This window comes from Sciurus carolinensis, chromosome 9, assembly GCF_902686445.1.
Source record: "Sciurus carolinensis chromosome 9, mSciCar1.2, whole genome shotgun sequence".
NCBI classification, from domain to species: Eukaryota; Metazoa; Chordata; class Mammalia; order Rodentia; family Sciuridae; genus Sciurus; species Sciurus carolinensis.
Window position 1 is genome coordinate 137,760,478 of NC_062221.1, and position 27,874 is coordinate 137,788,351.

General features: G+C 59.3%; 1 long non-coding RNA gene across 1 annotated transcript; it reads right to left on the reverse strand.

Annotated features, from left to right (window-relative positions):
* Window positions 1-2,147: 2,147 nt before the first annotated feature.
* On the reverse strand, window positions 2,148-7,104 carry LOC124993310 (uncharacterized). The gene is made up of 3 exons (XR_007110289.1): window positions 6,390-7,104; window positions 6,147-6,225; window positions 2,148-2,890 (listed from the first exon to the last, which is right to left on the reverse strand). It is a non-coding gene; the product is annotated as an uncharacterized LOC124993310 (long non-coding RNA).
* Window positions 7,105-27,874: the final 20,770 nt, after the last annotated feature.

The window sequence follows — 27,874 nt, forward strand, 5'->3', positions numbered from 1 at the left end:
AGAAAGCGTGGAAGTGAACTTTAAACCAACTTCCAGAATCCACTGTGCCATTGCCTGTGGTAAAACCAGGGACAACAGCAAGGGAAGGAACCCTGCTGCCTCCTGCTCACCGTCCCAGCCTGGCGAGAATCCAGCCAGACACCCCCAGGCCCTGCGCCCCGGCCTGCTGACTGCTTTAGTTAATGAAGTTTTATTGGGACGCAGCCATGCACGCCCACTCACTCACAGACCGCCCACGGCGGCGCTCAGTGCTACGGCACCCTGCAGTGCTCAGTGCTCCGGCACCCTGCAGTGCTCAGTGCTCCAGCACCCTGCAGTGCTCAGTGCTACGGCACCCTGCGAGTCCTGAGCACACCGGGGGAGGCGGGAGGGGCGTCTGCTTGGCCTCCGCACTCCCCACTGGGACGAGGCAGAAGGTTGGCGATTTATTAACAGCTGCTCAACAGCCAGGAGTGGGTGGACCATGGAATGGCTGAGCCACGGTGTAGTCACAGCGTGGAGCACAGCCCGGTCATGAAGAGGACCCAGCCTGCTGCACACGGCCCAGGCAGGGGTGGGCGCAGGGCAACTCTGGGGCCACAGGGTCCCCTGCCCTGTGCTGCTCCTGCCCCCCTCTTCCTCCCTTCCACTCTTGCTGCCTCTGGAGTCTGCCACCTGAGCATGGCTCCCTAGATGGAGGCGGCCATTTCTTTCTCTTAAGGCACCATGGAAGGGTTCCGGCAGCAGGGCCTGGACCGGCCTGGCGTTCCCCTCATGGCCATCCTGAGCTGGCTGTCTGGTGCGCACTCTCTTCCTGTCAGTCACATTTGCAGCGTGGGAGGGTCTCGTCTCTAGAGGTCTGAGAATCCCTGCTTTGGTCCGCACCAAGCCCCAGGTATTGCGTAGGTAAGGGTCTGCAGCTGTTTGCACCTGCTGGGTCTCAGGGCCTCCCAGGCACACCTTCCGGAGACCCGGGGGCAGTGCTGGAGTGGCCTGGAGGAGCTGGGGAGGGTTAGGGCTCTGCCCCAGCCACGAGTGTCCCCAGCTTGGGAGTGGGTGGTCACCTCTCATGTGGATTGGCTTTCCATGAGTTCCACTCCCTCTTGCTCTCCCGCTCCCGCCCTCCCACCATTCTACCTTTTGCCCTGGGGCACCAAGACCCTCGAGGGTGGACCACCTGGCTCGAGGGTGGGCCACCCGGCTCTCGGACCTCCAGTCTCCAGAGACTAAGCCACAGAAACCTCTGCTCACTGCAAGTCAGCTAGTCCCCGGTATCCTGTGGAAGAGTCAAAAGGCCTCACGCTGTGCTTTATGTAAACAGGTGTGATACACATTTTATACGTAATAAGTAGAGAGCGTGAGAGAGGCAGGAAATGTACGGGCTACAGCCATTTGTAGAGCGCATGCCTGACATGACAAGAAACAGCCGCACGGGACACGCCCCACGCGGTATGTGCTGGCCTCTGCAGGGGCGGCATTGTCCTGCGCGTGCTCTGTGTGGGCCTCCAGTGCCACGCTGTGCCCTCGCCCCATGAGTCAGCCAGGCCGGTGAGGCAGCCGTGACTTATCGCTAATCTTCCCGAGAAGCCAGCCCCTCCATGTGTCTCTAAAGCCTGGGGTGGCCCTGACAGGAGCTCTGCAGAAGGCAGAGGGCCGCAGCAGCACGCGGGCCTTCCTCACGGCCAGCGATGACCAGCAGCTCAGGCCGCGATGATTACAGGACAAGATGTTTTCCACCATTCAGTTCCCGGAGCAGCCCGCGGGGCCGTGGCCCCAGGCTGTGTGGACAGGGTCCTGGTCAGCTCCTCCTCAGGGCTTACGATGTGGCACAAGCACTAACCCACATCATGGCAAGTGCCCGGGAAGCCCACTGGACAGCCAGCATCAACCGGACACGTGAATCCTAAGCACCCTCAACCTCTTCCTAAAGCTGGGATCACGGATCACCGCATTGGACACAGGAAAGCATCAAGGTGTGCTTCGCGCTGAGGTTGGGGTGCCAACTGCACTTGACCCTCCTCCCTCCCTGGCCAATTCCACAACCCAGAAGGGCTCTTTCTCCCCATCCCTTGCTGCTTTGGTGGCCCTCTCCCGAGCAGCGGTGGCAGGGAAAGGAGGCAGAGATGGGAGGCTGGGCACAGCTGCGGGCTCTGCCCTAGCTGGCTAGGGCTACAGATCAAAGAACCACCAACCAGGAGGCTGGGCACAGCAGGCTGGGCCTCTGCAGTCTGGAGGGCAGGAATCCAAGATCAAAGTGACAGAGGCGGCAGAGGAGGGTTCCTTCTGGAGGTCTGGGCTCATGCAGTCAGCCTCTCCGCCTTCCCAGGGCCGTTCCTCTGTGCATGACCTCTTCTGTCTTGGACATTGTCGCTGGGGCAGGGCCCACCCTAGTCCTGTATGCCCTCGTCCTATCTTGAGCATATCAGCAAAATGCCATTTCCAAATACCCATCCACAGTATCTGGGATTGACTCGAATACGTCTTGGGGAGATGCCATGCAACCCCACACCATCCCTGAGGGAGGGTAGGGCAGGTGGGGCTGGCGTGGGGGAAGGGTCGGGGCAGAAGGAGGGTGCCCAGCCCAGCGGGGCACTTGGAGAGCACCAACCCCAACAGCCCCAACGTCTTGGGGACGTGAATTCTCCACTTGAGCCCCAGCCGAACGTCAGCCCCTGAAGACGAGGCCCCGGGAGGGTCAATACTTACAGTCCGTGGCCTCTCGAGGGAGGGGAGGATGCCCTCTCCTCAGAGCAGGAGGGTGTGGAGGTGGCATCTTCGTAGTGGCAGGGGACAGAGGCAGTTGGGAAGAAGAGTCATAAATGGGTTTCTTTCCAGTTCTGCCTGTGGTGGTCCCAGGAAGAGAGTGGGCCGCAGGGTGTCCTGAGCAGGCCTTGCTGGAGAGTGGATGGGCCTGCCAAGAGCAGAAGTGGCCCCTGGGTGGCCAGCCCTGGGGAACACGATTCCACCCATCACCAGGGCGAACAAGAGCAATGGCGTCATCACCCACTGGCCTGCAGGAGGCGCTCATGGGTGGTGGCTAGACGGCGGCCCGAGAGAGGGGTGTCATAGGTAACACTTCTGAGCTTCGAGAAACCTCAGTGTCTCCTGCTACAGGTGGGCCGGGGGGCTCAGAGGTCTGCAGAGGCCCAAAGAGCCCTGGTGGGAGTCCTTGGGCAAAGCAGCTTGACCCTGTGAGGAGCTGTACCTGTGACCCATGCTACCAGGGGACCGTGGTCACGCAGGCCTGGCTGACGCACCTCACGTTTTTGACATTTGCCATGGACATGGGAATATACCAGCAAACGGGAGCCCTTTCCGGTTTTCAAGGGCTAAAGTTCATACAATCAAGGGGGGCCCTCTTTAAGACCAAGAATATCAAGTGATCGAATCGGGATGCGAACGTGAGTTTTCACCGAGAATGTGAATGGATCTCCAAGACGAGGAGAGCGGGCTCCTTCCTCGGCTCTTCCGCAGACTGCGCTCTGGCCTCTTCCTGGGGCAACACTGAGCTCCCAGAGGCCCTGGACCCTCGGTGTCCTGAGCCAAGTGGGCCTGCAGCTCCACCCCTTCCAGGTGAAGGCCTCCTGCCCGTGATGAGTGGGGCTCAGCAGGAAGGGCTGGGGCGGCAGAGGCCTGGGAGCTGGGCCTGAGGACGGCGGAGGTGGAGTCCTCGCCACTCAGCCCGCAGACCCCTCCCCCGCAACCGCACAGCCCTCCTGCAGCTTCGGGAAATGACAGCTCCTCCCACTCAGCTCAGGAATTTACTGGCAGCTCATAAAGTCAGGCAACAGCTTGAAGGGTCCCTGCTCTGAGGGCCCTGGTTCTGTCACTTGTAAGGTGGGAAGTAATCGCTGGAGCCCCGACAACAGGGCAGAGCCCAGGTTAGACGCCCCCAGGACAGCCTGCCTGGCTGGGGCCCACTGGCCTGAGACGCAGGGAGGCGGAGCAGCGCAGGCCAGGGCAGCAGGGCGGCCACGCTGCGAGTCCTCCGCCTCCCCGCCGCGCCCCACGCCTTTCTCCCCCATCCTTCCCTCCTGCCCTGCTGCCGGGGTCCTGGTTGGCTGCTCAGGTAGAGAAGAGAGCGGGCCACTCCCTGCACGCCCGCACTTAAGCTCAGCTCTTTGGAGCACTGGTCCATGCATCCTCTGGGGTGCTTCCTTCGCCCAGTGCCACCCTGCCCATAGGAGAGTATCCGGCTCCTGCCAAAGTACCAGGAGCTGTGCTTGTCCCTGGAGCCCCCCCCCCCCCCAGGCCAGAAACCTGCCCCAGGGAGCCCTGGTCTCCTGGGGAAGCAGAGAGCTGGTTTGATGGGCACACGATGGGGGTCTAAGGGCACCACGAGTCGCTTGGGCAGAGCTGCCTCCCCCTCCTGCTTCTGCTCTTGGCCTGATTCTCAAGGCCGGCGTCCCAGGGGAGCTGCCCCGCCCCCTCGGCAGCCTGGGAACGTTTCTTGGGAACCTGCAGCTGGAGGGCTCCTGGCCCCAGGCAGGGGTGATGAGCAGCCCTGTGCCAGTCTGCACAGGACTTCCCGAGGCCGCCCAGATCAGGAATGCTCTGCATTTTTCTCATTTCAATAAAGGTACAAAGGGTACTTTTGGAGCCAAGGAAACCGCGAAACCACGCCCTCTGGGGTTGTGCTGGCTGCAGGCTGAGGATGGCTGGGGGCGGGTGGGGGCTCTATTTGACAGTTCACCTCAGACTCACCTGGAGCATGCCAGCCAGCCCACCCCATCCGCCCTCCAGAACCCCCAGCCTGTGGCCCCAGTGCAGCAAGCACCTCCACTAAGCCTGTGGCATGGGGGCTCATGGGAAAGAGGGAAGGGGTGGAGCCCTGGGAAAGGGAGCCTGCCCAGCAGAGGGAAGGACCAGGTGAGAAGCTGGACCCAGAGGAGACAAGCGGCCCAAAGACCCTCGGGAGTCCGGGCAGAGGACAGAACAGCAGCCACGTGCAGGTTCCTTCTGCCACGCTGGCTTGGTGGACACTAGCTCCTGCCCCAGCGTACACCTCGGCCTCCCCAGCCTGCACCCACCCTCTGCCAGGTCCGGCTGTGACAATCTGACTTAGGAGGAGTGGTTTGGCTTGCCCTGGTCAGGGTGTCCTCAATTTGAAAACCTGCTGGTTGTTGCAGTGACCTCACGGAGAGAGGCGGAGAGTCACAGATTCTGACCAGCTCCCAGGCCTCTGTGAGCACAGGGACAGCGCACTCAGGGCAGGGACTTTGCCCCAGCTGCCCCAGCTGCCTTCGACGTGGGCAAGTCTCGGCCTCTGGGGTCTCCCGTCATCACACAATAACATCTCTCCTCTTTCTTGCAGGGCAGGGGAGGCTTTGTGCTCCCAGGAGAGAGGCTCCGAGGAGCACAGGGTGTTATTAGAGCAATTGTGCTGGAGGGAGAGCTTCCAAGCGGCCAGGCTTGGCTCACTCCCCCATCTCACACCCCCACACTCCCTTCCTCTTCCTCTTCTCACTAGCAAGCCGCTCTCACCCTCGCCCTCCCAGGCTAAGACCCTCCACTCGGCATCCTGCCTCCACACCAATGGAACCTCAGACAACCAGGACTGGCAGGGGCCCAGGGGAGTACTGAGTCCAGAACTCAGAAGTGAGGACTCCTCATCCATTCATCCACCTGTCCATCTCTCCACCTGTCCATCCACCCCTCCACCCATCCACCCATCCTTCCACCCACTCATCCACAAATCCATCCACCCCTCCACCTGTCCACCCCTCCACCTCTGCATCCAACCCTCCACCTCTCCATCCACCCATCCACCCATCCACCCATCTACCCCTCCACCTGTCCACCCCTCCACCTCTCCATCCACCCATCCACCCATCCTTCCAACCACTCATCCGCAAATCCATCCACCCCTCCACCTGTCCACCCCTCCATCTCTGCATCCACCCCTCCACCTCTCCATCCACCCATCCACCCATCCACCCATCCATCCATCCTTCCACCCACTCATCCACAAATCCATCCACCCCCCACCGGTCCATCCCTCCACCTCTCCATCCACCCATCCACCTGTCCATCCCTCCATCTCTCCATCCACCCCTCCACCTGTCCACCCCTCCACCTCTCCATCCATCCCTCCACCTGTCCATCCCTCCACCTCTCCATCCACCCATCCACCCATCCACCCATCCTTCCACTCACACACCCAGCACCTGCACTGTCAGGCCTGTTTGGTCCTGGGGAGACCCAGATGAAGAACTTCTTCCCAGCCAGGATGCAGACAGAACTGGCCTGGAAGGACACACAGAGACAATGCCCAGGCTCCTCACAGACCTCTGGGGCCATCTTCAACCTCATCACTCTGGCCCACACTCCTTGTTTTCCTCCATGAGGATGGGGGAGTAGGGAGACAGGGGCAGGAGGATGACCCCAAAGCCCCTCTCCTGCCCTCTGACCTCATGGTTCCTGGGTGCTCTCTTCCAGGGAGATCATGGTGCAGACAGCCTCATGGGTCCTGGAGAAGAATCTGAAGGTGGGGCAGTTTCCTGAGAGGAGGATGAACTCAGAGGGCCAAGGGAGCCCTGCTGGCTGCCCTCTGTGGGTTCTGAGGACACCCATTGTCTTTGATACACATCAGGGTTCTGGAAAGTTCCAAGGAACAAGTTGCTTGGGGTGGTCCAGGCTCCACCTGCTTCAGACTCAGAGGGAGTAGCTGAAAACACGCCAGTTCCTGAGCTGGGCCCTCGTGAACTCCAGTCCAGGCCCGGAAGTCTGCACATGAACCGTCCCTGTTGCCCCGGGGCTCTGTGGCTGAGAACCCTGGCTCAGCAGCTGGGAGTGAGGGGCACGTCTTCCTGGGAGGTCCCCCCACCTGGTCCTATGGCCAAGACCCGTGCACACAGTCTATGCTGCCGGTCTGGGGAGCGACGAGGGGTTTCTCCTCTTGCTCTCACCCTGGACCCGGGCCCAGCTGACCATGGAGGATGATAGAGAAGACAGAATGGCAGAGGGCCAGGGAGACCACCAGGCCTCTTCTGCTTCTTCCTCCCTCAGGACTGGAGCTGGGCTAGGTCAACCTGAGGCAAAATCCAGAACCAGCAGGGCCACCGTCAGCCCTGGGCCTCCACTGGGCCTCGGCTGGGCTTCTGCTGGGCCTCTGCTGGGCTTCTGCTGGGCCTCTGCTGGGCTTCTGCTGGGCTTCTGCTGGGCTTCTGCTGGGCTTCTGCTGGGCCTCTGCTGGGCTTCTGCTGGGCTTCTGCTGGGCTTCTGCAGGGCCTTCACTGGGCCTCTGCTGGGCTTCTGCAGGGCCTTCACTGGGCCTCTGCTGGGACTCGGCTGGGCCTCGCTCCTTCTCACGGGCCTCCTTCGTTCTCAAGCTGCCTGCCTGGCTCATCACAAAGGATCCATGGAATGGAGACTATTTTATGGGTCTCCTGTGATTTGTTAGTGTGCTTTGTGGTGCTGGAGATGGAACCCAGGGCCTCCCACGCGGAATGAGCGTCCACCACTGACCCACACTGTAGCCCTGCCAGATGTTCATCAGCAACCTGCTCAGGACTCCCCCGGTAGCCTTCCTTCCTCCCTCCCTCCTCCCTAGGCCTTTCAGTGTCCGGCTTTCTCCCAGTGCCTTCAGTGTCCGGCTGGCCCTAGACCCTGGGAGAGGCCCACCCTGGAGCCCTGCGCTCTGCGGGAGACAGGCTCTCCCAACCAGACAAACCCAACATGGCGGGTGGGGATCAGCGCTGTGGGGAGAATAAAGCTGAGGGGCAGTGTTGGAGAGGGGCACAGTTTTACACTGGTGTCGGCTGAGGTCCCAGCAGAGGCCTCGTGAGCAGCCCTGCAGCAGGAGGCCCGCCACACCCAGCCCGAGGCACTCCGCCTTCCCCGCTGCGGGCCTCGCCCACAGAGTGTGTGGGAAACCAAGGGGACCGCGGGCTGGAGTGAGGGGCTGAGGGGACAGCAGCAGGGGCTGAGAGTGGAGAGGAGGTGGGGGGTCAAGCCACGTAAAACCTGCCGCTGGAAACAGCTTGCCAGGTGGGCTCGGCTGGGGGCTCCTGTGGCCTCCGCGTCCTTCACATGCGTGCGGGTGGCCGACTCCCTCCTCTGACCCACGGTCCTCCCCGGGGCCTCTCTCCTGCCCTTGGCCTTCCTGTGGGTTCTGTCTGCGACGCTCTCTCATCCAGCCTTACATGGTGGCCCGGAGCTCCCAAGAGAGCAAAGGTGAGGCCATTGGTCTCCTCCATGCCTGGGCCCATGGCAGCCCAGTGCCACCTCTGCCACATCCTTAGGTAAAACGAGTCACAGGACCCCAGGGGTAGGAGGTAGGGACCATGCAAGGGCCTGGGTGCTGGGAGGTGCTGATCACGGGGACCTCAGAGGCAACACATGACCTCATGGGAGGCAGATCCCAGAGGCAGCAAGCAGCAGCAGCCCCCGCCCGGGGACTTGGCAGGAAGGCAGCCCATCAGGCCCCTGGACCCCTGATCAGACCGCTGAGTGGGGCGTGGGAGGGCCCAGGAACTGCTGGCTCTCCCCAGGGTTCCACTGCTGATGACCTCCGGGCAGGGGCTGTGGGCTCAGTGGCTGTTGGGAGGACTTGCTTCTGGTCTGGAAGCTGGTGCAGTAGCAGCCCAGGCAGAGGCGAAGCCCTGTGGGAGCGCGTGGGAGCGCAAGGGTATGCAGGCAAGGGGACAGTGACACATGACAGCTGGGAGAGTGCCAGGAGCCCAGGTCCAGCTGGGACGGGGTCTGGGTGCGGGATGTGGAGAGTCCCAGGCAGGATCATGCTGGGGAAGGCCAAGGAACCACAGCGTCAGAAGGCCAGGCCAGCCGGAGGAGGACTGGCCCGTGAAGTGGGCGCTGGCTTCGGCCACGCAGCCTGGGGGCTCCCCAGCCCTGCTCCCTCTCGAGCCTCCGCCTGAACAAGGCCAAGATGGCGTTCTCACGTGATCACGAGGAAGGTGAGACTGGAGGTGATGCCGCTCACCAGGGGTGCGGCGTGGCTCAGGGAAACGGGGGCTCCTGGAGGCGGGCGGCTGGGCGGGCAGGTTCCTCCTGGGGGCAGATGTGTTTTGGAGTCAGCGTGCAAAGTTCCACGGAGACCGGATGGGTTTGCTGGGGAGCCGTGTGGCTGTGAGGAGGGAGGCTGCGGGGAGCAGGGAGCCACGCAGCTCCGGGGAGCCCGGGGAGGTGCAGGTAGGGGGCAGGCCCTGGCCAGGGGGAAAGGCTCCTGAAGGGAGTGTGACTGGTGTAAAGCCACCATCTGCCGATGGCTCCCCAGGTCAGTCGTAAGCCACCCCGGAGAAGGGCGTGGAGCCAGGCACGCTGGACCCGGGCGGCAGGCCACCCCATCAGAGGGCGCTGGAAAGTGTCCCCTGGAGACAGGCACTCACACTGCCACCAGAGAGCATGGCATGGCTCCGTCTTCTACGAGCCCTCAGGAACCTTGGCAGAGCCGTCAAATGCCAGTCAATAGAAAGCCAAAGCACAGGGGGCTTTGAGACGAGGGGCTGCGTCTCTGGGGGATCCCCTGGCCTCGTGGGATGCTAGGATTTGGGGCAAGCGGAGCAAGACACAGTTTTCATGAAATCTGTTTTCAGCTGAGGTAATAAAAACAGGGAAGGGCACCGTGCTAGGGAAGTCCTCAAAGGGAAGAGGACCGGCTGGGCTCCCCAGGGAGCCAGGGACTCCTGTCAGCTCCCCCCGGGGTTTGAGAAAGCCAGTGCACCATGAGAAGCCCCATGAGGAACAGTGACCCAGTGACTCACATGGGGCCCAGCTGCTGGGAGGCTGGGGTGGGCATCAGCAGGAACAGCACCCCTGCCTCGCTGCCCCCATGGGAAGGCTCCGCACCCTCAGGAGTCCCAGGACCGCGAGGAGGGCAGCGTGTGGCTCATGGTGACCATGTTAGTCCCTCCTTTTCTTCGCTATAAACACAGCCCGAGGACCATCACTTGGAGGCCAGCTTCCCCAGCTGTGAGAACCTCAGCAGCTTTACCACCATAAAGACTTTCCAACCAGTTCCTTGCAGGCTCTGCTGAGGGGTTGTCACAGGTGTGGCCCCTGCTCTGAGCTCTGGGAGACTCAGGTCCCTCAAAGTTCACCAACCTCTCGCAGCCTGGGGTTCACCCAGGTGCAAAGCAAAGGGGCCACTGAAGTTCCTATAAGGGACAAGACTTTCAGGAAGGGACAGAGGGGTCAGAGTTGTCCCATCAAAGGCCAAGGGTCTAGGGCTCCCCGGACAGTCCCAAGGGAGTTCAACCTGCAAGCTGTGTTCCCCAAACCCAGGCAGCTCGAGGGTCCACGGAGCCCTGGGAGCAGCAGGAGCAGGAGTGGGGGGGGCAAGCTTAGGACGGATGGGGAGGTGACTTCGGTGACCAGGGCAGAGGCCAGAGACGGTCTGCATGAGGGCCCGGTGCTGGGAGGGCAGCCTCAGTGGCAGAAAAGGCCACCTGCATCTTCATTTTGGGTCAACACCAGAATGCTAAGGGTCGCGTTTTAACTTCTGGTCCTCCTCAGGACTCACAGGTCCCCTACGAATCCAGCCATTATGTCTGTACAGCCAGGAACTTCTAAAGTCACTTCTGGGGCTTTAGTTAGATTACTGTTTGAGCCAATGGATTTGAAGTACCAAAATCCCTAATGGACTCAGTCGCATTTACAAACCTACTCACTCAGACTCCCTCCAACACAGAAAGCCGCCTTCGCAAGCTGATCATCATCCTTTAAAGTGACTTCGAACGGCTCCAAGAAGCAGCAGTGTTGTCACGCCACTCAATCTAACAAATGAGCCCTGAGCCAGGTGAGTGTCAAGCGTCCTGGACGGTCCCGATCCGGGCACAGGCAGGAAAGCGCCCTTCCCCTTTCCACCTGAAATCAGAGTCTAAGCACGATGACTCAACGCCACGAGACCGACTGCAAGGCTGATCTGACGGTACCGCCGGGGCCAAGCTCCCTCCAGACTTCAAACCTTCCAAAGCCCAGTGTGCCCCGGAGTTTTATTCTGAACCTGGCCCCCAGTGCTAACATGGTGGTTAGATTTGCTCTGTCGTTGTTGTTTAGTTCTAGGTCTCCCTACCTTACAACACTCTGCCAGCTCAAAGCAAAACTGCCTTCCCAGGTAGACGGGGCTCCTCTGGGGGCTGGCGCTCGCTGTCTATCAGCCAGAGGCTCCTGACGCGAGCTCCGGTCTATTCCCTGACATGCAGGCAGCCCTGTCCAGTCCTTTTCCAGGGTCCCAAGGCAACCGTGGTGGGGAGCTGTGGACGCCAGGTCCCCATACATTCTTCTCAGCCCGGTTGGTCCACACAGAGCACCCCCACTCCCCGTGACTAAGTTCTGGCTGTGTCTGCAACAATCCCCAGTCTCCAGCGCCTGCGTGGACCACGAGATGGGGGCCAAAAGTGGAGGAAGCCAGAGCCAGGGTCACCACTGCTGAGAGCAGGTGACGGCTTGCTTCCTTCCTTCCCTCCGCAGGGCCTCGTGTGGGTGCTAACAGGTCCCCTCTCCACCCGGGTGCGTCCCCGTAGCTCTGTCTGGCTCCACACCTATGACACCAAGGTCAGCAACAGCAGGTGTCCCCAGCAGGGAGCCCAGTGGTCAGCACCGCTGTGCAGTGGGGGAGCCGTCGGGGAGGGGTCCTAGTGGGGACACAGGAAGGCAGAGAGAGGCAGAAGGAAGCCCCAGGCCGGGCTCACCGTCCCCAAGGTAGAAGCGGGGCTCCACATCACACGCGAGACCACGGCTGTCCCGCGGCAGCCGACAAGGCAGACCGCGCTTCCCTCTCGCACCGGGCTCTGCAAACTCGCTGCCATCCTGCCAGGCACCCCTGCCACCTGCTCCTGCACACGGTCCTGCGAGGCAGAGACTTGAGGAAAGAGCGGGAGCAGCTGGAGGAGGCAGCAGAGGAACCGCCAAGCCGGTAGAGAAAGAGACGGGCAAGAGACCATGTCCCTCTGCCCCACCTCCTCCCCTGCAAGTCACAGCAAGGCAGGCTGCCGCATCCTGCCTTGCCAGAAGCAAGGAGAACGGAGGTCCTCTGACAGTCCTGGTGGACGGTCACACTCCCTAAGACCACCGGACGAGTCGAGGTCACTCATGTTGGTCTCCTGAAGCTTCACCACCAAGTCAAGCTTATCTTCTTCCCTCTCTGAATTCTATCCGATTTGCAACCAAGGAATGGAGGCAGAGGGAGGATGAGGGGTCCGGAGCCCCTGAGGTGTGACCCTGGGCCAGAGCCTGGGCAGGCTCTCCCTGCAGACGCTGGATGTCCTCCCTCTCCCCCAGGGGGAGTTTCCTCCTGGTGCTGCCCCTGCCTGTCTCATTTCCTCCACACGGTCACTGAGCATCGCCCCAGCAGCCCAGATTTGAAAAGCAGGGACTGGGAATATCAGATTAATTTCTAAAAGAGTGATTCTGAAAGCAAAGAGCAGTGGATTTCTGGGACGCACTCTGGGTACTTCCTAACAGACCTACATTTAAAAATGGCTGAAGCCTTCACATCAAATCTGATCTTAGGCCTGGGGTGCGCCCCCTAATTTACAGATGAAGAAAGGGAGGACAGACCAGAGAGGTGTGGTACTTGCCCAGGCTCACACAGCCAGCAGCAGAGCGGGGTCTAGAATCCAGTTCTGCAAGGTGTCAGGCCAGGGTAGAAAACAGCCTGACTCAAGCCAGAGTCAGCAGGCTGCAGAGTGAAGGACTGACCAGACCTCGCAGGTCCACCTAGGGCCACAGGGAGTCCCTGCGGGCGGTTCCGGGGCGTCTCCCAGTCAGTGGGGGAGCCGCCCAGGGGTAAAGACGGGCGGGAGCGGTCAGGGCAGAGGCAGGCACCGCACTGTTGGGACCTCAGCGTGCCGTCTGGCAGATGGGGGTTGCTTTCTCCTTGGCAGCTGGGATTGAACCCAGGGTCTTGTGCAGCTGGGCCGAGCTCTAAATTCGAGCCACACCCATGTCCCCCTTCATTGTTATCTGGGGAGACGTGTTTTTTAATCTAAAAGCATTTTTAATGGTCTCACTGAGCTGCAGCTATGCACCCTGCCATGCACCCTTGAAGTGGACGGCCAAGCTTTAAGGTCCACAGTTATGCAGCCGCCAGCCAATTCCAGGATGTCGCCATCACCCTCAGCTAGCGCTGGGGCCTGCCCGCCCCCTCTCCACAGCCCCGGCCACTGCTCTGCCTGTGTGTAGCCTATTCTGACATCACATGAGCATGGTCCTCTGGGATGGGCCTGAAGTTCTCAGGGTCTGTCCTGCGGACCAGCAGCATGGATCTGTGCTTTGCTCCTTTCATGACTGACACCGTGCTGCGTGCTGCTCTGTCCACGGCTATGACCCACGGGCAGCTGCTCCGTTTCTCTCAAGCCCCAGCAGAACGCCCCAGGAGGCTTCCCTGGTGCCACCTCTGGATGGCATCCAGCTCTCTGCTGTCTCGGAATGACCTTGCTCTGGGACCCCAGGGGCCTTCCCTGGACTCCCCTGAGGGGTCTTGCCTGACATCCTTCACTAGTCCCCAGGAATTGGCCACAGAATTGCTAGTTCCCAGCCTGCACCTCTGCTGCACACCCTGACCTGCACTGCTCATGGGTAGCAGCCTCCGCCTCACCTGGTTGGTGGTCAGAGCGTACCCCAGGGGCACAGCCGGCCACCTCCAAGCCCATAGAGGAGCAGCCTGGGTCTGTGACAGTGGCAAAAGGGCACACACCAGTCCTTTACTTGGAGGGAGCGTTGGGCACATCCAGAGTGCTCTAACACCTGCCCACTTGGTAGGCCCTGGTTCCCTGTCTGGTGAGGACTCACTTTCTGCTTCAAAGATGGCGACTTCTAGCTACATTGTCACAGGAGGAAGGGACAAGCAGAACCCAGCCCCCTTTACAAGGCACTATTCCATCCATGAGGGCGGGGCCTTGGGACTTCACTTCTTCCAAAAGGCCCCATGTGTCCTCCACATTGGGGGTTAGATCTGGGCACATGGATGTGGGAGGGGCACATTCCCAGAGTGCACAGCCGGCGGAGGAGGGAGCCAAGCTTTCTACGGAACAGCAAACAGGCTCTTTAGGAAAGATGACGGGTCAGTAGAGCCCACAGAGCCAGAAAGCCTGTGATCGTGTTTGCTCACGTGCATGTGAGCGGGTGTGCATGGTCTTTCCACCTTCTTCACGGCCAAGAAGCCGCCCTGAGAGGGAGTCTGCAGCCTCTCTCCGGTAGTACAGGAGGTGCAGGAGGGAGGCCTGGGCGGAGGTCCCGCCCTGCTCACAGGGGAGCCCGTGCCTGGTCCTGGGTTCTCCCTGCAAGGTGAGGCTGTCTAGGTGCCGGCCGGGGTGCTGGGCTCTCTCGTTTGCTCTCTGAGTCAGTCTCTTCCTCCCGCTGCCGTCTCTGCCTTCCTGGCAACGTGGCAGCCATGGGCATCCCTTCCGCTAAAACACTGGAGAGGAGGACCCAGCTCAGCACAGCTCTCTGTTCCAGTCACATTGGCCCCAACCCAGGAAAGGAGAGAGGAAGCAGAGACTAGGGACATCTCCAGGTCTGGCCCTGTGCACCGTGGCTGCAAAGTGGGGCGTCACGCCAATGCAGACATGCAAGGCTTCTCAAACCCCGCCTGTCCCCAGAGGGCCACCTGCCCGGACATCACCCCGAAGGTCTCAGTCAAGAGCTGGGGAGACCTGGGCTCCCTGGGGTCAATGGTGACCTGAAGGTGGTGCAGGACGCCCTCTGCAGTGACTGTGGAACCCAGCTGGGCTTGCCCAGCGGGGCCTCACCTGTCAGCCGCAGCACCTACTCCCACTGGCTCTGGGGACCTACTCCCTAGCCAGGTCCAGCAAAATGAGTCCCCAGGTCCATGGACCCTATGCTCAGAGAGGGCACAACAAAAGAGGGTGGGCTACCAGCAGCAGGAGCCGAGGAAAAGCTGGACGGAGGGACCACGCTGGGCTGTGCCTGGCGCAGCCGACAGCCATCCCGTCCTCTTCAGCCATTCCACAGATATTTACGGAGCACCTCGCCACGCCTGGCACTGAGCAGAGCTCCGTCCCTCCGATCTGCGGGACGGTCCTGCCCTGGCTGGAGCTGGCGCGGGAGGACTGACGGCGAGTTCCCACGCACTCACGCATCCCAGGTGCTCACAGGTGTCTCCCCCCGTGGGAGAGGCGCTGCCACATCAGGAGACTCGCTGGAAAAGGAGCAGGTCCTGGGGGTCCCCCTGCTCCTCCCGGTTAGGGCCGTGCGAGGCAGGAGTCCTCCAGAAGGACCAGCCTCCACTGGGGGAGGGAGATCTGGAGCCAGGACGCCAAGACAGGCAGAGTGTCCACACCAGAGCACCAGTGGGCCTCCTGCAGGCGCTCAGCTGGTTCCCGAAGCGAGCTCAGCCAGCTTCTCCCCACCCTGGCCTCCCTGCCTGTGCGGCCGGCTCTACTCCTGCGAGGGACACACAGAGGCTGGCCTTGAGGACGAGTCTCTAAGGCAGTGTGGGGGGCCACCTCTGGGGCCCGGGTGAACGGCGGGGAGGCATGCCTGTGGCAAGGCCCCGCCCATCTTCCCTGATGTCTGAGGAGGACGCAGCAAGGGGACCAGGGGTGCGTAGGAAGCTCCACAGTGCAGACTCGCTCCGGAGATGGCGTCCAGCAGGTGCGCGGCCACGTCTCCAGGAGCTTGGCTGGCACCCACCAGCTAATGAATTTCCTGGCACCAGATCAGTCGATAAAATGCAACAGCTTCTCTCCAGAGCTCCCTGGCCTCCCAGGGGGGACAGCCCATGCCAAGCTGCTGCGGGAAAGCAGCCACAGAGACGACAGGGGTCCCCTGTCACAAAGGACCTGGGGGGCATCTCTGGGAAGGAGCCCTCCCTCCAGGGCTGGATGTGGGAGTCAGAGGGAGGTCCCTCCTAGCTGCCCCCTGCCCTGGCCCCTGCGTGGGCAGGCCCTGTGGACTCCTGCCAGCCCCCAACAGAGAGGATCTGATAAGAGGGTAATAGCAGCTCTCGGCCCTCCTCAGGGAGCTCCACCATGACCTCAGCCCCCAAGACCTGTGAACCAAGCAAACAGGGGCGGCCCCCTGGGGAGGCTGAGACCTGGACCTGGAGACTCCAGGAGCCAGCCCACCCGGGACCGAGGACTCACTGACAGGCACTCACTAGGCTCCTTCCACGGGAACGTGCTTCGCCTGGGGACAGACACCAGACCAGGGAGCTTGGGGTGGCCCTGGTTTCCAGGAGGGGAACCTTGGGCCTTTTCCTGTAAAGCATGGTGCTCAGCGAGCCTGTCTGGTCTGATCTGCACAGAGGTCAGCACGGGGTCACAGCCCTGGAGGAGGGGAAGCAGGCATGGAGGGAGGGCAGCCCCCATCGGGATCAGCCGCAGGTTGTGCGCAGGTTGACATCTTTGCAAAAGGGGGTCTCCTGACCTTCTTTGGTGCTGTGGGTTCTGTTCAGATTAAGGTTTTAAAATAACATCTTTAGATTCTGAAGGAAAGCTACAGTGTTAAATCAAGTTACCGGAATTTAAAAAGCGAAGTTGGGTGCGGTAGTACCTGGGCCTCTTGGTGAGACAGGCACACCACCTACCGCAGTCTCACCTCTGCGCTGAGCGTGCACTGCTATTCCAGAGGGTGGCAGCTCCCAACCGGCGAGGCGGGGGCATCTGGGCCTTCGACTGGGGACAGAATCACTCACTGACGGTTAACACCGTCATGGTGTGCACATTCCAGGGAAGGAGATTCCAAACTACATTGCAGGTTAAAAGAATGACCCCAGCTGCTTGGGAGGCAGAGCCAGGAGGATCTCAACTTCAAGGCTACACTGGGCAACTCAGAAAGGCTCAAAATAAAAAATAGGGCTGGGGACATAGCTCAGAGGTATATCATCCCTGGGTTCAATCCTCTGTGCTGAAAAAAAAAATACATCTATATATGTATACACATGTTCATGATATATATATATATATATATATACTAGGAGAAAATATATAAACATTATGTTCATGTATAAAAACATAATTTATATGTATTTGTAATATACATTACATAAAATACATACATAATGCTGTTTCTCCTTGTCTTCTCGTGTGAAGACCATTTACAGGGAACAGCTGTGTGCAGGTTGGGACTGGAGGTTGCCCACAACCTGGAACCTGGTGTCGGCTGCGGGCGGGAGGCCCTGACAGAGGCAGGAAGGCCTGGCTCTGGTGTCTGAATGGAGGGACCATTCAGGTCCCTTCTGAGACCATTCAGGGCGCTCCCTGTTACCCCTGTGTCCCAGCGAGGAACCCAAGACCTAGACTCACAGAGTGACCAGTAGGGGACAGAATTGCAACTTGAACCTGGGCTTCACCCCCAGCTGAGCCCTCTGGGGTAGGTCCCTGCAGGAAGGTTCCGTTCTGGGACACCCGGTGGGAGGGGCTCTGCCAGCAGGAACCCCTCCTCAGCAGAGCCCCAGCTCTCACCGTGCCCAGCAGGATGGGGCAGACAGGGAAGCTGGGGGCCCAGGCTGGGTGCCCAGGCTCCGTCCACCAGGGCCTGGTGTTCCGCTTTTAGAAGCGCATTCTCCACAGGACACACGCGTCCTCAGTTAGACCCGCACAGAGCCTGCCAAACAGGTCCTCCTCGAGGGGAAGTGCCCAGTCAGGGGTGGCCGGAGGCTGCCTCTCCTCTGGCTGCCAGTTGGGCAGCCCCACCCAGCCCAGTCCCAAGACCTACACCTGCTGCCTGGAGTCCCTGTCCTGTCTCCCTGCATCCTCAACCCCCCACCTGGCCTGATGCTGCCTAGAGCACCTACAGCCCCCAAACTGGCACGTTGGGAGTTCCGAACATAGGGCAAGAGGGCAGCATGGGCACAGGGCCTCTGGGCTCCCTCAGCAGTCTTCCCCACCCTGCCCCTGCCTTTTACTTCTGCTGGTCTCCCAGCCTCCAGCCACCAGGCTCCAGCCTCCAGGCCGTAGGATCCCCAACCCAGCCCTTAGCTTGGGGCCCAGTGGTCTGAAAGTCAACCTGTCCTGTCTTGCTGGGAACGGGGACAACAACACAAGGAAAGGGTGGGGGTGGATGGCCTCGTGCTGCCAAGCACCCCTGGGGTCAGCTGAGCCCTGTGGAGAGCTGGCCACACTGCCGTCAGGCCAGCCTGCAGGCAGCCGGGGACCGGTCAGGAGCTGGTGCCAGCAAGCACCCCAGGCCTCACCTCTGGCCTGATCCTGCCGGGCCGGTGGGTTCCCAGCCGTGGCCCTGACTCCTGCTTCCGTCTGGTCCTCTGTGCCTGTGTCCTGGTGTCCTCTTACGAGGACAGCCATGTTGGACTAGCCCACCGATGACCTCGTTCCACCTTCGTCCCCTCTGTAGACCCTGTCTCCACCTGGAGTCACGAGCTGAGGCCCTGGGCGAGCCCTGCTGAGAACAGGGGCCCTGGGGGGCTCCAGATGCCACTGACACAGGACTCCGCACGGCCGTCAGGGTGGAGGTGAGCCTGCTTCCCCGGAAGCCTCCTGGCGTGCGGTCAGCAGGGCGAGGCCTCGCTGTCAGGGTCAGCCAGCCTCTGTCAAGGCCCAGTGGGTGCGGAAACTGGGCCGTGTGCCGAGCACGTGGAGAGGCTGGGAGGACACACAGCCTCACTCCCCTTTCCAGATTCAGCCCTCTCTCCTTAGCCTCCAAGTATTTCTTAAGCACATACTGTGTGCAGGGCCTAAGTGGTGCGGGATCCTGGCCCCCGTGCCACGGGTAAACCCGGTGTCCATTCAGGGCTCTCCTTTCCCATGCGCTCTGTCTTGCCCCTAGCCATCAGACCAGGCTGTACCCTACCCCGTCAGAACCCCGAATCTGGTCAGTGTGTGGTGCATGTCCACCTGACTTCTGTTGACTGGTAGTCAGAGCACAAGGCGAGGGACTGCCCAGCACCAAGAAGAGGCAGCCAGGCTGGCATCTCCCAGGTGAGAGGAACAGGAGGAAGGATGGGACGGCAGGGATCTCCCTTGGTGCTGGTGGCCAGGCCCAGTGGCATCAGAGCTGGACACAGTTGGAGCCAACTGCCCCTTGGGTGTGGGGCTCTGGCACTGCTGCTCCTCAAAGCACCACCAGCCAGCGACAGAGCCCAGAGCCTCTGTTCTGCCCAGGTCTCGGGGTCTCCCACGTGGCTGGTGCGATTACGGCTGTCCTGTCCCTTCCCATGAGAGGGGGGACTGAGGCTCCGAGCGCGAGCTGAGAAGCGCTCAGCGCCCTGCCATTCTCGAGACCCCGTGACAAAGCGCCCACCCCACCTGCTCTGGCCAAGAGGCCGCCCACACTCCCGGCTGGGAGTAAGGGGTGGAGGAGCCCGGGTCTGTCTGCGCCCCTCGTTGGGACCTTCCTCGGACACCATGGTTACGACTGACTGAGCATTGCGGCTCTGTGTCCTTCACACGACCTCATGGACACGGGGAGCAGGCTGGGCTTGGAGCTGCCGAGCAGAGCACCATTCCTGTCGCGGGCTGGAGCCCGTGTCCTCGGCCATGATGCCACCTGCGCTGCTCAGACGGGGTCTCTGTCACTGGCTGGAGAAGCCACAGGAGCCTCAGCACCTGCTGCCTGGACTGGCCAGGAAGTTGAAGGATGTGAGATGGTACCCTGTGGCAGGGGGCAGGCCACGGACTCAGCCAGCCACCCTCCCCCCGAGCTGGCGAGCCTGTAAGGACCTCCCTCCCACCTTGCTGGTGGAGGACCTCCCGCCTTGCTGGTGGAGGACCCCGGCCTTGCTGGTGGAGGACCCCGGCCTTGCTGGTGGAGGACCCTGGGCCTTGCTGGTGGAGGACCCCGGCCTTGCTGGTGGAGGACGCCGGCCTTGCTGGTGGAGGACCCGGCCTTGCTGGTGGAGGACCCTGGGCCTTGCTGGTGGAGGACCCTGGGCCTTGCTGGTGGAGGACCCTGGCCTTGCTGGTGGAGGACCCTGACCTTGCTGGTGGAGGACCCCAGCCTTGCTGGTGGAGGACGCCGGGCTTGCTGGTGGAGGACCCTGGGCCTTGTTGGTGGAGGACCCCGGCCTTGCTGGTGGAGGATGCCGGACTTGCTGGTGGAGGACCCGGCCTTGCTGGTGGAGGACCCTGGGCCTTGCTGGTGGAGGACCCTGGGCCTTGCTGGTCAAAGTCCCTGGGCCTTGCTGGTAGAGAACCCCGGCCTTGCTGGTGGAGGACCATGGGCCTTGCTGGTAGAGGACCCCGGCCTTGCTGGTGGAGGACCCTGGGCCTTGCTGGTGGAAGACCCTGGGCCTTGCTGGTGGAGGACCCTGGCCTTGCTGGTGGAGGACCCTGGGCCTTGCTGGTGGAGGACCCTGGGCCTTGCTGGTGGAGGACCCTGGCCTTGCTGGTGGAGGACCCTGGGCCTTGCTGGTGGAGGACCCTGGGCCTTGCTGGTGGAGGACCCTGGCCTTGCTGGTGGAGGACCCAGGCCTTTCTGGTGGAGGACCCCGGCCTTGCTGGTGGAGGACCCTGGGCCTTGCTGGTGGAGGACCCTGGGCCTTGCTGGTGGAAGACCCTGGGCCTTGCTGGTGGAGGACCCTGGGCCTTGCTGGTGGAGGACCCTTGCCTTGCTGGTCGAAGTCCCTGGGCCTTGCTGGTGGAGGACCCCGGCCTTGCTGGTGGAGGACCATGGGCCTTGCTGGTGGAGGACCCTGGGCCTTGCTGGTGGAGGACCCCGGCCTTGCTGGTGGAGGACCCTGGGCCTTGCTGGTGGAGGACCCTGGGCCTTGCTGGTGGAGGACCCTGGGCCTTGCTGGTGGAGGACCCAGGCCTTGCTGGTGGAGGACCCTGACCTTGCTGGTGGAGGACCCCAGCCTTGCTGGTGGAGGACGCCGGGCTTACTGGTGGAGGACCCTGGGCCTTGCTGGTGGAGGACCCTGGGCCTTGCTGGTCAAAGTCCCTGGGCCTTGCTGGTAGAGAACCCCGGCCTTGCTGGTGGAGGACCATGGGCCTTGCTGGTAGAGGACCCCGGCCTTGCTGGTGGAGGACCCTGGGCCTTGCTGGTGGAAGACCCTGGGCCTTGCTGGTGGAGGACCCTGGGCCTTGCTGGTGGAGGCCCCTGGGCCTTGCTGGTGGGGGACCCTGGGCCTTGCTGGTGGAGGCCCCTGGGCCTTGCTGGTGGGGGACCCCGGCCTTGCGGGCAGGGTGGCCCAGTCCCTTCAGGAGAGACGTGGGACTTCCTCAGGTCAGGACCAGGGAGGAGGGAGGCACTGAGGGGCAGGACGGCCACCCTGCTGAGGGGCCGGGAACTCTGGCCGCTGGCTGGAGGTGGGGCTAGGGTGGTTCTCCTCCCCGTCTTTCCTTCCGCTTCTTTTTTGATGGAGTCACAGATGGAAACGGGCCTTCAACTGGGCAGATCCGGAAGGTTCCGTTCCTGCGCTGTTTCTGTGGAACAGTTTTCGAAAGCATCGATCTCGGGGTGAAGGTCTGGCCTGAATGTCTTCACGGGACAGCTGCAGTGAGGTCTCAAGGTGCAGGGCCACCTGCTGCGGTGACGCACGGGCCTCGGCCTGGCCACAGGCAGTGCGCCTGGCCCGGGAGAAGCCAGGACGGAGCTCCGGTGAAGCTCTGCCCTGACTCAGCACGTGCCGCGCCCCCACCTGCTTCTCAAGACCCCTTTCCATGCGGACCACCCCCAAGCAGGGTGACAAGAAGGCCAGCCAAGCGCAGGGGCATCCAGGAGCCAAGGCGGAAGTGTGCCCCGTGCCCACAGAGCAGCAGCAAGGTCCAGCCTGCCGCGGGCCAGGCGGCCAGGGCCAGGCGAGCAGCCAGCCCACGGGGGCAGCCACACTGTCTCCAGGCCCAGACCTCTCCTGCGTCTGCAGGGCCCCTGCTCAGGACTGTGACGGGCCTGTAATTAGGTTTATTGTAACGAGCGCTTGGGTTTATAGAGCCCCTCTCCAAGATGCGCTTAGTTCTCGTGCCAAGCCTTCTGAGGTTCAGAGGGGACACTGGGGGGTTAATTGGAGAGGAAACTGAGGCAGTCAGGTTAACAGATTTGCCCAGGGCATGAAGGGGTTCAAGCTGCAAAATGGGACTCAGATTCAGGGCGCTGTCCTGATGCGGGTCCCTGGCACAGTGGCAGTGTGTACCGAGGCTCCTGAAGTGGGACCAGGAACCGGAGGCCGAGGAGGAGGCTGACGCAGCCACAGCGGGGACACGGGCCTCCCGCTGCCCTGACTCGGATGACAGGAGCAGAGTCCTGCTGCAGAGGAAGCGGCTTGTCATGGGGCACCACCCCGTCCACCTGGAAGAGGAGAGGGATGGGCTTTGGAGCAGACAGAGAGGACGGCTGCAAAATGGCAGCTCTGGCCGAGGACCAGGGAGAGGGCCGTGCGTGCCCAGCCCTTTGTCCTGCACGCCTCACACAACCACACACCACACACACACACACACACACCACCTACCACACACACACACCACCTGTGCTCACACCACACACACACACACCACCTGTGCTCACACCACACACCACACACACACACACACACACACACCACCCCTGCTCACACACACGTCCCCAGGGAGTGGCCGTGTGGCCGTCCCTTCCAGGTCCTCAGGAGCAGCCCGTGGCGTCTCCCCGACACGCCCCCTGCCCTCCCCAGGGCTCTGCACTCAAGTCACAAGGCCAGGGACACAGTGAGGACACCAACTCACTGCCCGACAAAGAGGAGCCTAAGAGAGCTTGATCCCTTCCCACGTCCCACGCGCATGGGCGGGTGAAGCCAACCTCGGTCGGGGAGCCAGCCGTGCCCTGGCCAAGCCGAGGGGAAGGGGCGGGCGGAGGAGAGGCGCTGGGCTCCTGATGAAATCCCAGGCACGGGAGCCTGGGCGGGTGACAGGTCTGGGTGACAGGTCCCCTCCGCTGGCCTGGCAGCCGGCCTCTGCCACCTCTTCTGCCCGTGGGTGGGTGTGGCCCTCAGCTCGACCCGCGCCACCTGAATGCTGCTAGAGCCACGGCAGACCAGTGACCAGAGGCGCCCCTTCCTCCGGGGCAACGTGGGGGGCTCCAGGGAAAGCCAGGGGCAGGGCGCCCTCTCAGGCTGGGGTTCGCGGGGCCCAGGGCCAGCTCCGCTACCGCGGGTTTGCTGTGTGTTTTTTGATGTGACGACCTCTAGCAATGCATTTTTACTTGTGTAAGAAGCCCTTTGGGGATAGTGCTGAGAAAAAGCAAGATCAATAAAATGAAAATGCGTGCGAATAAGAAAAAATTGTTACTGGATTTCTGTTTCTCAAGAATGCTGATTACGAATGACTTTCACCAAAAGTGTGTGAGAATTTATCATCCACTCCACATGAGTCAGTTTTCTGTTGCTGGAACAAAATACCCAGGCTCCAGACTTCACAAAGAAAAGAATTTTATTTAGCGCATTGCTTTGAAGGCTGAGAGCCAAGCAGCATGGTGTCAGCCTTGATAAGGTTCCCCTGGCGCGGGCACCTCCTGAAGGTTGGCATCGTGGTGGGAGTGGGCGTGGGGAGTGATCACACAGAGGCACAGAAGCCGCAGGGAGGGGAGGCCAGTCCTGCTCCCTTATAACAACGCAGGGTCCGCTCGGGGTCCATAAAATCCACCTCCATCCTTCCAAGGATGGCACCCCCTCGGGCCTCCCCGGGGGCCACCTCTCAAAGGCTCCACCCTCTCCCTCTCCAGGCTGGGGACTAAATTGCCAGCATGAAACTTTGGGGGACACACCAAATGCCAACGGCAGCACCAGAAACAGTGATCTCACGGGTCACGTGAGAAGCCCAAGATGCAGATCTGCTGAAGAAACACCTGCACCAACTTCAAAGGCAGCAATTACCCGAAGCTGCCAAGAGCGCCGAGCACGGACCGCCAGGTCGGGTGTCACGCAGGGAAGCAGGACTCCTCCGCAGACCAGTGTCACTTGTACCTCACTTCATTCTATTTCAATTTCAGGCTTTCTTGCGAATTTACCAGGTGAGGCGAGACCTGTCACTATGCTGCTTCTGTGAGCAGAAGACTCACTGTTAAACGATGGCAGCTTAACGTGCGTGTTATCAGATGCCTTCAAAAGAAGAGCCAATTAAGTGGATTGAATAATGACTTAATTTTTATTCAAGTCAGTAAATAAAAGCAAGGCTTTGAACATGCCTGCTGTAGAGAATGTGTCATTTGTTATTTTTGAACATGCAAGATGTAAAAATTCAGTTAGACATTCAACATTGCTGATATAATTATTTGTTTTTCCAGTTATAATTCAAAGGTCAGTGACACACTGCATTATGGTAGAAGATGTACTATTATTATATTAAGAAAGCATGGGACAGAAATACAGACGGAACCATTTGTGGAGAACAAATAATTTGTAAGTGAATCTTAAGGTGCAGCATACCTCTAATTAAAATAACAGTTGCAGGCTGGGGATATAGCTCAGTCGGTAAAGTGCTTGCCTTGCAAGCACAAGGCCCTGGGTTCAATCCCCAGCACCGCAAAATAATAATAATAATAATAATAACAGTTGCATATAACTTAGCTTTGAAAAGAATGAAATTATGGCATTTGCTGGTAAATGGATGGTGTTGGAGAATATCATGCTAACAAAATAAACCAAACCCAGAAAACCAAAGGCTGAAAGTTTTTTCTGATATGCTGAAGCTAATTCACAATGAGGTTGGGGAATAGGGCAGAATAGAGTTACTTTACGTTAGGTAGAGGGGAGCGAAGGGAGGGGAAGGTGTGTGGGGTAGGAAAGACAGTAGAGTGAAACAGACATTATGACCTCAGGTCCACGTATGACTACGTGACCAACGTGATCCTACAACATGTACGATCAGAAAAATAAGAAATTATACCCCATTTATGTATGAGCTCCCAAAACGTATAAATGCATTCTACTGTTGTGTACAATAAATTAGAACAAATCAAAAAATCAAAAATCAAAAATAAAAGTTGCAAATATCAAAACTTACAGGTATTTTTTGCTGGGTGTGATGGTGCCCACCTGTAATCCCAGCAACTCAGGAGGCTGAGGCAGGAGAATCACAAGTTCAAGGCCAGTCTGGGCAACTTATGAAGACCCTGTCTTAAAAGGTGGAAAGGACTGGGATGTGGCTCAGTGGTGGAGGGTCCCTGGGTTCAACCCCCGTACTGGGGGCGGGGGCAGAGCTCGTTCCCTTTTTTAATATTCTGAACTCTTAAAACTTCTGTGACAGTGCTAGAGGGACTCCAGAACTGCCACCCCGGAGACAGCGGTCTGTGAATCCTAAACGGCTCACCAGGGCACCAGGGGGCATGTGCCTACACGGTCTGGTCTTCTGGATTCAGGCTGCATTTGATTCTGAAACTCTTGGAAATCTTTAATCAAACTACTCAATAAACAGGTGAATAAAACTTCTTCTTTTGAAATTTTTAGCAAATTATTGCAATTATTGAAGACAATGATGTGCACAGAAAGGCTATTTAAATTCATCCCCACAGAAGAAAGCCGGAAGCTGAGTAAGTTGTACGGCATCTGCCCTGTGGTGCATAAGAATAATTGGAATTCTAAAACTGCTCCTTGGAATATCTCAGAATATAACTGATGGGATAAACTTTGATGGAGCTCATACTTTCCTTGGATCTGTGTGTATTATGTATCAGAGAGGAATAAAATGGAAGATGCCTATGGTTTCCAGAACATGAATTTGGCAAAACTTCCAAAAATTCATACATGAAATAAGATCCACTTGACTTCTGCTCTATGAAGTTATTCGTGGAAGAAACATTCTCTGAGTAGAAGCCAGGACAGAAGCTGGGTGAATACAAACCTTTCACCACACCGGCCTTCGGCAGAGGTGGCTCCAGGGAGGCACCTGAGAAGTGTTTGCTCTTCGGAGAAGCCAGGTTCTAGAAGGTTCCACGAACTCCCCAGCAAACTCGAATCTCTTAGCCACTAAACGTCTTCTTGAAGAAGATTCTGGCAATTGTATGGGCTACTTAAAGTGTAAGGAAAATCAGAAGACACAGTGCCGTTCTGAAAAATGCCACCATGCAGCATTAGGATCTAATAAGCTTAGAAACAAATCCAACAATGTGAACGCACACAGAGACCGTTCAGTTTGTGGTTGCCTCTTACTGTCCAGATCTCACTACAAAGAAGGTATATGCACTCTGCTTTAATGCAAACAAATGTCATTGACCACTTTACAGTGCCACGTTCGTTTTTGCAAATATGCATTTAGTTAGAAATGACAGCTATGCGCCCCCAGGATCTTTCTCCTTGTCCTTGTTTGCCAAGGTATTTTTAGTGGAAGTCCATTTCTCCCAGCCTCCCCAAGTTGTCACCTGTGCCAGTGATGTCCCCTCACTGTGAGTCACGCCGGAGGAACCTGGGTCTTGGTGACGGGCAAGTGGCCACAATCCAGAAACAGGACATCTCCATTACCACAAAGCCTCTTGGTGCCCGAGTCCTGTCCACGCCGACCACTGATCCTGACAGTGTTTGTTTAAGAATCAGCTTCAAGTAAGGGCACTGATGTAATTGCCACACAGTAGTCTGCACGCATTTGAAGCATGCGATCTGACACGTTCGGACAGAGCTGCTCGCTCGCGATACCTCCGTCCACACATCTGGGGCAGTGTGTCCCTCCTGCCCTGGGTCCACTACAATGAGCCCACCTCTCCACGTCGCCTGGTAGCAGTTGCTCTGGCCGCTTCCACTGGGGTCCCTGCAAATAAAGCTGCTGGGAGCCTTGGCACCAGGTTGCCCTGGGCACCCCTTTCCTGTCTCCTGTGTAGGCACCTGGGAGTGGATAGCGGAGGCCTACGGTCAGCCGGTGTGTGATTCTCTGGGAAGCTGTCCAGTGGTCCACTGAGGCTTTTTACATCCAGACGGCATCGTGTGCGAGGCCCAGCCCCACACAAATGGCCTGGGGCCATGTCACTTGAGAAGAGCGGTGACACCGTGGTGGTCATGGTTAGTGTTTCCCCAGTGACCAACGTGGTCAGACGTCTCCTGTCCTCAGTGCGGCGCCTAGATCTTAGTGAGGCCCCTCTTGAATCTGCTCATATTCAAAAGCTGGCTCCTTTTTCTTCCTTCTCCCCCTTTCCTGTGACTGAGGCCCACGCCTTCTCCGCGTACGCTGGCCACACGTGGTTTGTCAAGCATGTGATTTGCCAGTGTTTTCTGGAGCTGCCTGTCCTCCTCCATGCAGGTCACTTCTTCCCCTGCCCTGTGATGGAGCTGGGCTCAGGTGCACGTTCTTGGCGATGTTTCTCAGGAAAGTGTGTCTGTGTCCCACTGACAACATGGACGGTGTCATTGTCCTGTGTTTACCAAGTTGAGTTTGCTCAGCAGGCTCAGGAATGACAGTTGGGTCCCTCCATGGTCAGCTCAGACTGTCCTTTCCTTTGCTCTCCCACAGAGAATGTTGTTTTGCTGAAGTCCTGCTTGTCAATATTTTTCTGGAGCAGGCTGAGCTTTTACTACCGTGTCTAAAAAGTCATGGGCCGACTGACAGCACCGAGGCTCTCTCACCCCACCAGCTTTTCCATTTTTATTTTGTCTATGTTTCTGTGGGTGTTGGGGATGAACCCGGGTCCCGCACACCAGGCCCACACTCTGCCCCTGAGCTCCACCCCAGCCCTGAACATTTTAGTTTGGGGTTTACGTTTAGGCACGTGACCCACTTTGAATTAATGCCATCTACAGTGCAAGGCATTCTTTTGAAGAGCAGCACGAACGTGTTGCTTTATCTCTGGATTCTCCCTCCTGCTCATGGATCCCTGGGTCCCCTGCCTGTCTTTCTGTCTCTCAATACCACGGTGTCTCTGTTACTGCCGAGCAGCTCGAACCTTACAGTCCGGGAGAGTCAGTCTCTCAGTGGCTCTTTTTCAGAGTAGTCCTGATCGCCTAGGTTCTTTGCATTTGTCTATGAACAATTTCTACAAAAAAAAAAAAAAAAAAAAAAAAAAAAAAAAACTGAGATTTTGATTGGAATTCCGTGGAATGTAAAGACTAATTTGAACCAACCTG